Raw genomic sequence first — 11,033 nt, 5'->3', positions numbered from 1 at the left:
GGGTTGATTGGGGGGGTGGGAGGGAGGGGACAGTGGGTGATGGGCATTGAGGAGGGCACTGTTGGGATGAGCACTGGGTGTTGTATGGAAACCAATTTGACAATAAATTTCATATTTAAAAGATAAAAATAAAATGATTCAGTTGTATATAGTATATAATTGGATCATGTTTTTATAACCCATTGTGCCAGTTTCTTTCTTTTAATTAATGAGTGTAATTCATTCACATTTCAAGTGATTAAGAAGCGCTTCTGTCGTTTTTCTATTTGATTTCTACAAGTATCATCTTTTCCCCCTGAATTCTTCCAGCACTGTTTTCTTTTGTGTTTGACGAATTCTGGTAATGTACTATCTGAATTCCCTCCTTGTTTCCTTTTCTGTATGTTTTCAAGTTTTTTCTTTGAGGTTATTCTGGTGATTATAATTAGCACCCTAATTTTATAACAACACGGTTTGACTTAATACTTAGTTTTAATAGCGTTCAAAAACTTTGCTCCAGGAAATCTCCATCCTCTCTCCCACTTTGTGTTGTTGTTACAATTTACATCTTTGTATATTATATCTCCATTAATTTAGTCTTATTAGTATTATTTTAGGAATTTGTCTTTTAAATTATATAAACACAAACTGGATTTACAAACCAATATTTATGTATATAGTTATCTTTACCAGTGTTTCTTGGTAAGCTTTGTGATCTATTTTTTTTTTTTTTCAAAACTGGATATTTCGAATATCATAATGCTGGAAAACTCTTTTTTCTCTCTCCCCAAGGCTTACTGTTTTTGTTTCCTGAGAGCTGAAGTTGTCTAATTTTTTTTTAATTTTATTTTTTTTGAGAGAGAAAGAGAGCATGAGTGAGGGAGGGGTAGAGAAAGGAGGGAGAGAGAATCCCAAGCAGTCTCCAGCTCCACGCTGTCAGCACAGAGCCTGATGCAGGGCTCAAATTCATGAACTGTGAAATCAAGAGTTGGACGCTTAACTGACTGAGCCACCCACACACCCCTACCAGGAGTCTATTTTTAAAGTGAATTTTCCAAACACCTTTTTTTGTTGTTGTTTTGCAGAGATTATATTCCTTGTCATGTGTGATCATCAAACTGTTATACTATTTCAGCAGTGAGCCAATGACAGAGATTTCCTTAAATATCTGTCACCAAATAAATAAATAAATAAATAAATAAATAAATAAATAAAATAAAGGAAAAAACCCTCTCCCATACTTTGCAGGTTGGTTTTGACCTGGGGTACTCTTGAATGTTCAACCAGCCTACCCGCAACTCTCCCTTAGCCTTCACCTCCTGATTGTGTGGAACCCAAGGACTGGCTAGAGGTATAAGTTTTTTGGTTTTTTTTTTTAATGTTTATGTATTTTCAAGAGAGAGGCGGAGCACGAGTTGGGGAGGGGCAGAGAGAGGGAGACACAGAATCCAAAGCAGACTCCAGGCTTGAACCCATGAACCACGAGATCATGACCTGAGCAGAAGTTGGACGCTTAATTGACTGAGCCACCCAAGTGCCCAGAGAGAGAGAAGAGAGAGAATCCCAAGCAGTCTCTGAGCTGTCAGTGCAGAACCCAACATGGGGCTCAATCCTATGAATTCCGAGATCATGACCTGAGCTGAAATCACAAGTGGGACACTCAACTGAGCCACCCAGGTAACCCTCTGGCTAGAGGTATATGTCTTAGGTTCTCTCAGGTCTTTTCTGAGCATATGTCAGGGCTTGGCAAGCACAGTGCACTCAGGAGCTCTTCAAAGCCCTTATTCCTCCAAGGATGATCCTTCTCAGCCTCCTCCTATCCAGGCTGTTGTTTCTTTCTGCTAACTGCCCCATTACCCTCCCTGGCCGCAGGTACCCATGGGTAGTATGTCTTTAAATTTGTCTGACACCTCTTGCAACGCTGCTGAGGGTGCAAAACAAAGGGAAGTGTCTGTGATGGTCCCTCAGGTCATCACCAGACAGGTCAAATGCACAACTACAATTGTTTTAGAACAAGGTCCGTGTTGCCACCCCCTACCCCTGACCCCAGCACCAGCAAGCCACATCAAGAACATGGCCTCCTGTCCCTATGGTCACTGCTGAAACCTGGGAAGTGGAGGGTGGTGGGCAGGTAAACAAAGCAGTACGACATTTCCATCCAACTTTCAGTCTCTTCAATGAGTCCTACCCTGATTTCTGTAAGTACTTGATTAGAATCCAGAGTTCCAAAAACCGTTGATTCTGCCTTTTTTTTTTTTTTTTTTTCAGTTTACTGGTTGCTTCAGTGGAGGGACTGATTCTTGGAGAGTTCTTATTTATTTTCCATGTCGTAACTTGGATTATCTTTTTTTTGCTCCTGGCTATTGGGAATTTCTGCAGTTGAGTTCTTATATGCATCTGTTTTTGAAGATCACTAGGTGAGGAATGAAGATGTATTATAGGAGAGGCCAAACCACAGGTGTTCAGAACTCAGGAAATGAAGGTAATATTTGTATACAAAGATCCATAACGTACAGTGAGAAAACACGACATCAAGGGTAGTCCAGAAGTTACTGCCACTAGGAGAAGTGGCCTGTGACCAGACCTAGAGGATCAGGATTTGTTCTCTGAATACTTGCTAGCCCTCTAGTAATTCTCTAGAATAACTATAAAACAGCACTGTTCAATACTTATTTTGTGCACTGATGGAAATCTTCTATATCTAGTATGTTAGCCACTAGCCACATGTGGCTCTTGAGCCCTTTATATGTGACTATTGTAACTAATGCCTGAATTTTAAATCATTTAATTTAAAGTATAGTCAAGTCTTGTTATTCACAGTGATTAATGTTCTCTAAAGTCACCACAAACACTGATTAGTGAATATGGAACAATTGATCCCAGGGGAAATAAATAGGATTAGGTTTCTGTAAGCCACTGGTCAGAACATTTTCATCAAATGATTAGTATACAACTTGCTTCATGTGTGTTTGTATTTAAAGCACTTTACTATTTATTCATCATCATGCTGTACATTATGTCCCCAGGACTGACTTAACTAGAAATTTGTACCTTTTGACCACCTTCATCTCTTTTGTGCACCCTTTACCCCTGCTTCTGGCTACCACCAATCTTCTGTTCTATGTATCTGTGAATTTGTTTTATTTTGTTTTACTTTTTAGATTCCACATATAAGTGAGATCATAGGATATTTGTCTCTGACAGATTCCACTTAGTACAATGCCCTCAAGGTCCATCCATGTTGTTACATATGGCAAGCTTCCATTCTGTTTTATGACTGAATAATATTCCTGTGTGTGTGTGTGTGTGTGTGTGTGTGTGTGTGTGTGTGTACGTACACACCACTTTTTCTTTATCCATTTGTCCATCAGTGGACACTTAGATTGCTTCCATGTCTTGGCCATTGTAAATAATTCTGCAGTGAACATGGGGGTGTTCATATCTTTTCAAGTTGGTGTTTTATTTCCTTTGGGTAAATACCTGGAAGTGGAATTGCCAGATTATATGGTAGTTCTATTTAGTTGTTTTTCATAGTTGCTATAGCAATTTACATTCCCACCAAAAGTACACAATGGTTCTTTTTTCTTCATGTCTTCACCAACACTTGTTTTCTCCCATCTTTTTGATGCTAGCCCTTCAGAGAGGTGTGAAGTGATAACTCATTTTGGTTTTGACTTGCATTTCCCTGATGATGAATGATGTTGAGCACCTTTTTTTCATGTGTCTGTTGGCCATCTGTACCTCTTTGGAAAAATGTCTATTCAGTTCCTCTGCTCATTTATAAGTCATGTTTTCTAATTTTTTTCCTGTTCTTTATATACTAACGCCTTATTAGATATATCATTTGCAAATTTTTTCTCCTCTTCTGTGCCTTACCTTTTCATTTCCATAGTTTCATTTCATTTCATTTGCATGGTTTCCTATGCTGTGCAGAAGCTTTTTAGTTTAATGTAATCTCACTTGTTTAATTTTGTTTTTATTACCTTTGTTTCATTGTCAAATCCAAGAAATCATTGCCAAGAGTGATGGTTGATTTGTCTTCTTCGAGGAGTTTTATGGCCTTATGTCTTATGTTCAAGTCTTCAATACATTTTGAGTTGGTTCTTACATATGGTGTAATGTCAGGTCTGGTTTCATTCTTTTGCATGTAGCTGTTCAGTATTCCCACTATTTATTAAAAAGACTATCCTTTCCCCACTGCATATTCTTTGTTCCTTTGTCATAAATTAATTGACCATATTTGCATGGGTTTATTTTTTGAGCTATTATTTTATTGATTTATGTATCTGTTTTTATGCCAATACCACACTTTTTTGATTACTATAGCTTTGTAATATAGTTTGAAATCAGAAAGTGTGACGCCTCCAGCTTTGTTCTTTCTTAAGATGGCTTTGGGCAATCAGGATCTTTTGTGGTTCCGTGCAGATTTGAGGATTGTTTGTTCTATTTCTGTGGAAAATACCATTAGAATTTTGGTAGGACTTACATTGAATCTGCAGATTGCCTTGGGAAGTATGGACATTTTAACAATATCAATTCTTATAATCCATGAGCACAGAATATCTTTCCATTTGGTTGTGTCTTCTTCACTATCTCTCATCAATGTTTTACAGTTGTCAGTGCACAGGTCTTTCACCTCCTTGGTTAAATTTATTCCTAGCCACTTTACCCTTTTTCATGCATTGGTTAATAGGATTATTTACTAAATTTCTCTTTTTGATATTCACTATTTGCCCATAGAAACACAACTGATTTTTGTATATTGATTTTGTATTTTGCAACTTTACTGAGCTTATTGATTAGTTCTAACAGTTTTTCCCTGGAGTCTTTCGGGTTTTCTGTGTATGATAAGGCGTCTGCAAATAATACCAGTTTTACTTTTCTCTTTCCGATTTGGATGCCTTTTTTTTTTCTTGCCTATTTTCTCTGGCTAGGATTTCCAATACTATGTTGAATAAAAGTGGCAAGAGTGTGCATCATTGTTTTTTCCTGATCTTCCGGGAAAAGCTTTCAACTTTTCACCATTGAGGAGGATGGTAACTGTGGGCTTGTCGTAAATGCCTTTATTATGTTGAGATGTGTTCCTTTTATAGCCAGTTTATGATAGTGTGCTTTTTTTTTTTTTGATAAGTGGATATTTAATTTGGTCAAATACCTTTTCTGTATTTCCTGAGATGACTGTATGACTTTTATCCCTTGTTTTGTTAAGGGGGTATATCACATTGATTGATTTGTGGATGTTGAACTATCCTTGCAACCCTGGAATATGTCCCACTTGATCATGGTATATGATCCTTTTCCTCTGTTGTTTAATTTGGTTTGCTAATATTTTGTGGATATTATGGGATATTGGCCCGTAATTTTCTTTTCTTTTGGTGTCATTGTCTAGCTTTGGTATCAGGGTAATGCTGGTTTCATAAAATGAGTTCCCTCCTCTTGTCTATTTTTTGGAAGAATTCAAGAAGTAATGGTATTAGTTCTTTTAAAATTTTGATAGGATTCACTAGTGAAGTCATCTGGTCCTGGACTTCTATTTGTTCGGAGATTTTTGATTAGTGATTCCTTCTCCTTACTAGTAAGTGATCTGTTCAGATTTTCTGTTTCTAATGATTCAGTTTTGGCAGGTTGTACCTTTTTAGGAATTCATTTCTTCTTGTCTAGTTTACCAGAATATAATTTTTCATAGTGGTCTCATGATCCTTTGTATTTCTGTGGTATCAATTGTAACATTTCTTTCATTTCTGAGTTTATTTGAGTTCTCTCAGGTTTTACTAGTGAATCTTGCTAATGGTTTGTCTATTTATCTTTTTAAAACTCAGTTCTCAGTTTCTTTTATCTTTTCTATTATCTTTTCAGCCTCTGTTTCATCTGTTTCAACTCTCATAAAGACACCCTGTTGAATATATATTTTTTATTCATTAACCTTGAACTCCTAGCCAACAGTACTTTCACTGTGCTTGAACAAAACTGATTTACCACACTTATTTTCTCAAAGCACATCACAACTTTACTGCACTTCAGTACTATGCTTCCAGGTCATTTTAAACAGAAAAAGCACCAACAAAAATTCTAAAAACATCACACTAAATAGACGTCAAAAGGAACTTGTTTACAGTATGAGACAATAACAAGAGGGCAGAACTGTGCCTTACGCAACCTCCACCGGGAACATTCCATCTCACATTTTTTTGCTGCTCCATACATGTCCATGAATGACTACAAAGCATTGTGAATATCAATTTGAGGATTAAACATGAATTTTAGCGCGTAGGTGAATTTTTGCAAACACAGAACCTGCAAATAATGAGGATCAAGTATTGTTAATTTAAATAGCCGTATGTGGCTAGTGGCTACTATTCTGGCATGTTCTCTACAATATTTCCCATGACAGGTGCCTCATCTCCTTGTATTTGTATTCACTGAAGCTTAAGAACAGTTCTGGAAAAAAATTCTGTTTGGCCACCGGTAGATGATATATGATATCGTATATCGTATATGATATATGATAGACACTCTTTATGACTGGCTGGTTCTTAAAGGTTGAAAATGAGTAGTAGGTCAATAAGGCTCTGAACTTACTGATTTTACTGAATCCAGGTATTAGTTTAACTTTGCCTTTGAGGTGTTTGTCAAGCATTTGAGAATCACGGGAAGAGGGAACATTAGGTATAAACTAGGGTGTTCTCTTGGTTTTCTTGTTTCACCCATTTAGGTTCCTTTTCTTTACCCTTTTGGGTTATTTCTTGATTAAATTTTATTTAGTTTCTTATATTGTGTGACTCTGTTAGCAAAAATAGAATTTGATTATGATTGTTTCAATTACGATTGTTAGGAATGGATGTATTTTACTTAAGAAATGAGATAGAGGGTCACCTGGGTGGCTCAGTCAGTTAAGCATCCAACTCTTGGTTTTGGTTCAGGACATGATCTCATGGTTTCAAGAGTTCGAGCCCCATGTTGGGTTCTGTGCTGACAGTACAGAGCCTGCTTGGAATTCTGTCTTCCTCCCTGCCCCTCCCCCACTCATGCAGTCTCTGTCTCTCTCAGTATAAATAAATAAACTTCAAAAATTTTTTAAAAGATGAGATAGAATAACCCTTTGAAATTCTAACTGTAAAACTAAGATTTATGCCAGTTTCATGACCCTTACTTCCTTATTGTGATATGATAAGCAAAAGTCACTAGGTATAAAATTAATCTCTGGCTATGACTTTGAAAGAACTCATTGGAGTTCTACTCTACACCCTCAACTTTTAGTCTGCGTTGTCACATTCCCCAGCTAGTCAGTTAAAAGAAGTGAGAGTGTCACTTCAAATGCTGCCACAGATTTTTCTTGAGTGGGCAAAGAGGGCGCACAGAATACTATGGAAGCTGCTGGAGATAGGAACTTTTACAAGCACAATGCTGACACTTTGTGGAAGACATGATTTTAATTCCTCTGTATCATTCAAATAATTCCCTTTGACTTCATGACCACAGTTGTGTAAATGAATCACTTTTATGTGTGTCAAAGTTGCATTGTCAACAATCCATACCTACCTACCATTCTCAGGCTATGATGAACCTACCATTTCTCAGGCTAAAGCCAGCTACCTCCCTATTTGCAAAATAAGAAGGAAGTCTTTCTCATTCTCTTTTTCTCTCTTTCTTTCTAGACACCAGTTATTTTTCTTAACATCAGCTGGAAAGTTTCAAGAGGCATCTTTCTTGGAAAGAGCTACTGGTGATGAGTGCAGAAAGTGGAAAGCTAGTCTCTGGGAGCTGGGAGAGAGAAGTAAGCCGCAGTTGATCCAGTGGCAGGGAAGAACAGAGGAGGATAAGCTTGGATTGTGCATTTTTAGGATAAGGCAGATGACACCCAGTCAAGCTTAAGTTACTTTTTGCTGGGATTTTTAGGCCACTTAGAAGCCTCTATTTTGCTTTATTAAAAATTGGTGTTTGTACTTTTAAGAATCATCTTCTACGTTATTAAATTCTTGCTCTTAATTTTTCTTAAACCTCTAACATGTGATGGTATCCTTCAGTAATCAGGTGCAAAATAAATTTTTTTAAGGTAAAAAGGCAGTTTGATACTGAATCTTCCCTGAGATAACCTGGCAGTTTTCCTCTGCTCAGTTACAGCTCAGTCTCTTGTTGGAGAATTTTATTTAAAAAAAAATTTTTTTTAATGTTTATTTATTTTTGAGAGAGGGAGAGACAGTGCAAGCTGGGGAGGGGCAGAGAGAGAGAGGGAGACACATCATCCGAAGCAGCTCCAGGCTCTGTCTGAGCTGTCTGCACAGAGCCTGACGCGGGGCTCGAACTCATGAACTGTGAGATCATGACCTGAGCCGAAGTCGGACACTCAACCAACTGAGCCACACAGGTGCTCCTTGATGGAGAATTTTAAATGTGAATAGTCAGACCCTCAGTTCCATCCTGCACCTGCCAGGCCGTAGTCAGTCAGTCAGAGAAGCCAAGGTTTTGCCTTCAGCTGATTTTATTCCTTCATGTGGAAGATGTATTAATTGCTTATATTATGGATAAAATATTGTTTCTAATTAACTGTGGGATTAATTCATACATTAACTTCATAACAATAAACTGAATTTGCTTAAACTCTATTGACACACAAAGTAGTGAATGAAAAATATTATTGTGTTTTTTCTTCTTTAAGGTGAAGAAGAAAACAATGGGTTGAACTGATCAAAAATGAAAATCTTGTGTAGAAAGATGTTGTAGACAACAGAAAGCCAAAGGATTAAACCATTTGGGTGTTTCCTATTTCGTTATGAGGGAAATCAGATGCAATGGTGGGAAATAAAGTAACTAAAATGAAGCCTGAAGGAAATGTTATAAATTATGGCAGATTTAGTAAATTGGAAAGGTTATATAAATGAGAGGAGGGACATAACTTGCAGCCAGCACCAACACACTTGCCTCAGAAATCCAGAACCACCCGTGGGCGTGCTGGCCCGGCCCCCTGAGAGTCAGAGTCTCTGAAGGTCCTCCCTCCACCTGAGGACAGAAATTGTTCTTGGCCCCCCCTGCCTTGGCGGGGTCTTCTGGGCAAAAAGACCAGACGCATTTGGAGTAAACCGGGGCAGGATGGTCGTAGCAGTGGTGGTGGGAAGGTCCCGGGGTCGTCCCTTCTCACAGGGTGTTCTCACCGCGCTGCAGGTGCCATCACCCCGACCCCACCATAACCTCCTCCATCTCCGAGCATACCTCAGACTGCCTGAAGCTTTTGCAGAAAGGACACCACAGGGAACCAAGTTCAGAGGAAGAGGAATGTCTGCTCCTTCCACAGTCAGCTGGCTCTCAGGAGTGTGGACCCCACCCTATCCCTGCCTCCAGTGGCTAGAGATGGCTCCGTTGTGTCTCCTTGTGGGAGGCTTACAGACGCCACAGTGCTCCTTGTGCTTGAAGACTGAGCTCCTTGCCTCACCCTGTGCCCCCAGGGCTCTACAGACTCCTGGCTATGCAGCTGGCCCTTATCTCAGGGGCAGAACCTGGTAGCTCTGGATAGACACAGTTTCAATCCTCCTAGCTTAAGAAAACACAAACTCCAATTAAAAAAAAAAAAAAAAAACCTAAAGACTTTATTTGGGTTTCATTTGAGAATGAAATATACATTACATATAGTTGTCATGCCTAGTCTACTATGATCTGTGACAGTTTCTCAGACTTGTCTTCATGACCTTGACCGTTTTGACTAGTACTTGTCAGGCAGTTTTTTTAAAAGTCCTTCAATTTGTGCTGATGTTTTTCTCATAGTTGCATTGGGATATGGGTTTTGGAGAAGACAACAATGGAGGTGATGTGCCCTTCTCATCCTAGTATATCAGGGCTATGTGACATCACCTGACATCACTGGTGATATTGGTCCTGATCACCTGGTAAGTGGTGCTACCAGCTTCCTCTACTATAGAGTTAATATGTTTCCCTTTCCATACTCCATTCTTTGGAAGGGAAGCATTAAGTCCAGCTCATACTCAAGGGGAAGCTCCTGGTGAGGGGACAATCTATAGATAATATTTCAAATTCTTCAGCGCATCATTCAAGGTTCAAGCCAAAAAACACAACCGGTAAGATACACATGTAGGCACACATACACACGTACGTATACACATATATGGAGAGAGAGAGATTTACTGCAAGGAATTGCCTTATGTGATGCTGTGGTTCAGCTGGGCAAGTCTGAAATCTGTAGGGCAGCAGTCTGGAAGGACAGCTGGAACTCTCAGGCTTGCAGTGAAGCAGTCCCCATGGACAATCTCTTCTTCAGGGATACCTCTTAATCCTTTCATCTGATTACATCAAGCCCACCCAGATTACCAAGGATACTCTCCTTTATTTAAAATCAATTGATTGTAGTGGTGCCTGGGTGGCTCAGTCGGTTAAATTGTTTGACTTCAGCTCAGGTCATGATCTCACCATTTGTGAGTTCAAGCCCTGCATCAGGCTCTGCGCTAACAACTCAGAGCCTGGAGCCTGCTTCAGATTCTGTGTCTCCCTCTCTGCCCCTCCCCCACTCGTGCTCAGCCTCTCTCTCTTCTCTCTCTCTCTCTCTCTCTCTCAAAAATAAATAAACATTAAAAAAAATAGGGGCACCTAGGTGGCTTGGTCAGTTAAGCATCCAACTTTGGCTTAGGTCATGATCTCATAGTTTGTGGGTTCAAGCCCTGCCTGGGACTCTGTGCTGACAGCTTGGAGCCTGGACCCTGCTTTGGATGCTGTGTCTCCGTCTCTCTTGTGCTCAGTCTCCCTCTCTCTCAAAAATAAACATTTAAACAACTTTAACTTAAAACTAGTAAGTAAATTGAAGCTAATTTGGATGACTTGGAATTAAAAAAAATTGATTGTAGTTATTAATCTCATCTATAAAATACCTTCACAGCAATACCCAGATAGTGTTTGAATAATCATGAAATATAGCCTAGCCAAGTTTAAACAAAACTGACAATCACAATGAGGAAAATTTATCCCTCTTCCTTTATTTTTATATGGGATAATCTATATCGGTGTAGATTTACTGTATGTATTATATACTTTGGTGTATAATCTGATACCGT

At 38.9% G+C, this 11,033-nt stretch overlaps 1 long non-coding RNA gene across 1 annotated transcript; it reads left to right on the top strand.

The window, feature by feature from the left end:
* Window positions 1-2,031: 2,031 nt before the first annotated feature.
* LOC122235081 lies at window positions 2,032-9,513 on the top strand. Its single transcript, XR_006213198.1, has 3 exons — window positions 2,032-2,177; window positions 2,359-2,461; window positions 9,139-9,513. It is a non-coding gene; the product is annotated as an uncharacterized LOC122235081 (long non-coding RNA).
* The last annotated feature ends 1,520 nt before the right edge of the window (window positions 9,514-11,033 follow it).

This window comes from Panthera tigris, chromosome F2 (genome assembly GCF_018350195.1).
Source record: "Panthera tigris isolate Pti1 chromosome F2, P.tigris_Pti1_mat1.1, whole genome shotgun sequence".
Classification (NCBI taxonomy): Eukaryota; Metazoa; Chordata; class Mammalia; order Carnivora; family Felidae; genus Panthera; species Panthera tigris.
Note: the sequence above shows the minus strand (reverse complement) of the source record. Positions and strands in the feature narration are given on the sequence as shown.